This window comes from Pleurodeles waltl, chromosome 11 (genome assembly GCF_031143425.1).
Source record: "Pleurodeles waltl isolate 20211129_DDA chromosome 11, aPleWal1.hap1.20221129, whole genome shotgun sequence".
Taxonomy (NCBI): domain Eukaryota; kingdom Metazoa; phylum Chordata; class Amphibia; order Caudata; family Salamandridae; genus Pleurodeles; species Pleurodeles waltl.
The window spans coordinates 937,780,274-937,782,459 of record NC_090450.1 but is presented as its reverse complement, the minus strand read 5'-3'; the positions used below and the strand labels follow the sequence as shown (position 1 = coordinate 937,782,459).

Sequence of the window (2,186 nt, the reverse complement as noted above, 5' to 3'; positions counted from 1 at the left end):
TCGAAACGACGAAACCAAAATTGTATTTTTTAAAGGTGTAAATGAAATGCAGCAAATGCAACTGTGTAGCTCAATGAAACGGCTCACCTGCAGTAAGTGCTGTATCGAAAAATGTAGTTTACCATTTACATTTCTTTCAATGATTACCATGCCTCCTTGGTAAACATTTGAAGACATGCTTTAAGAATTCGTGCTTCTTCCATTTCCACACCACATCGCTAGCAGCATGGACCCCATCTTCACATGAAGAGCATCAAACCTGTAACTAGGATGCAGCGCTACCTGTGCAACTATTTAGCATAAAATTTCCCAGAGTTCTCTGCTCGCCGGTATGGAATATTTGGGGCAGAGAGTGGACGGAACCTGCTAAAACAATCCTAACAAAGTGTATTATTTTGCCTGTTAGAAGCCAGATGAGGTGTAGTAATTCTTGGACAACTAAACGTTTCCTTGGTCTTTGTATCATGAGGTGTTACCCCGAGACGCACCTTTATTCGCCTTTTTATTGTTAGCTTTGCGCAGTGGCAGTATCGTAGCCAATGAGGTCTAACCGAGGCGCGATTATTGCTTATTGAAAACTTTACCCAATACCCCGCCATGACGATTTGAAATATAGTCGATATTGGCAATTTGTGACAGTCTCCAAGGAGACTGAATATTAATGTATAAAAATAAGACTTTTTTTAGTAGTTTATGTGAACGTGTTGGTGTCGGCTAGACCACACAGAGTTTATTTTCTTTTAGTTCACTGTTTTCGATTTAGTTTTAGTGTGTCGGAGTTTCTGCATCCGGCAGGAACTTTCAGGATGCTTTCGTCTTGATTAGTTTTCGTATTTCTGTTGGAAGCCGTTTGTTATCAACAGGATAATGCGGAGAAAGTTCGCTCAGACTGTATGCAGTGTTTGAAACAGAACGAGAGCTGACGAAGGTGTCGAGCGTGACTTTTAACGTTATATAAAGTGGCATATTTAGGAGCCCCTAGCACCTCCTTGCTCCACATTTGCGTCCTTTTTTTTTTACGCAAATGCACGCAAATGTGGCCCAACGAGGCCAAAAACGCTGCGCCGTTTTTTAAATGCGACGTTACCATGGTGGCGTTAGGGTGGCGTTCAGGGGCTCAAGAAAAGTGGCAGCTCCACTTTTCATAAATCTGCCCCAAAGTGCATTTCTAAAGCGCTTCAGGGCACTCAATTACAGATGTTACCGAGCGCAAGGACAGAGGCGTACCATCTATTGGTACAGCAGGTGCCCAGGGGGCCGCTTTAACCCTAATTTTTCCCGTATTTTATCATTCAAACAGCAACAAAAGGGCCCATTTCCTTCCTTGCACTAGGGACCATTTTTTCACCTGAGAGGGATGAAAAGCTATAAGGTATATTTGAGAGCCCCTAGCGCCACTTTAGTGCTGCCATAGTGTCATTTTTTTTTACGCTAAGGCAGCGTTAAAGTGGCATTTTCCCCGGACCGTATTTACAAAGTGGCTCAATGCATGCATTGCACCACTTTGTAAACCCTTGCGTCATATTATGTATGCAAGGATGCAAGGAGGGCGTTCCTGCACTAGGAGAGGCGTAAAAATGGCACAAAGGAATCTGCGAGATTCCTTTGTGCCATTTTTACCTGCAATTTTTAACATTGTTAAAAAGAGGCTGACATTGGTTACAATGGGCCTCTGGGTGCTTTGCAGGGTTAGCGTCATTATTGTTTATGCTAATCCTGCAAAGCACCGGACTAGCGTAAAAAATTATGAGGCTAGTCACCCTAACTACTGCCATGGTGCGCCGTATTTTAAATACGGCACTACCATGGTGGCGTAAGGGGGGCGTTAAGGTACGCAGGAAAAATGACACTGCACCTAGTGCAAGCACAACTTTTCATAAATCTACCCCTGAGCGTGCATGCCCTGTTTGAATACTACGACAATGAGGTCACACAAAGATTCCTTGCATGGTTGCCTCGTCCAACTCAGCTACCAGATCCGGCACATGTGTAGGCTGCACGAGCACAGGGCACAGAACGTACACAGCGGCATGTACCATGCACGCAATAAAACTTAGGGCCAGATTTATGAAAAGTGGAGCTGCACCCAGTGCAGTGTCACTTTTCTTGCACCTGTAGAAAAGCACCCTCTTTTAGGCATGGTTACCCCCATTTTTTGCCTAATGTCAGTGTGTTTTTAACTGTGT

At 44.1% G+C, this 2,186-nt stretch overlaps 1 non-coding gene across 1 annotated transcript; it reads left to right on the top strand.

The window, feature by feature from the left end:
• The first annotated feature begins 510 nt into the window (after positions 1-510).
• LOC138266713 (U4 spliceosomal RNA) lies at positions 511-651 on the top strand. Its single transcript, XR_011199645.1, has one exon. It is a non-coding gene; the product is annotated as a U4 spliceosomal RNA (small nuclear RNA).
• The last annotated feature ends 1,535 nt before the right edge of the window (positions 652-2,186 follow it).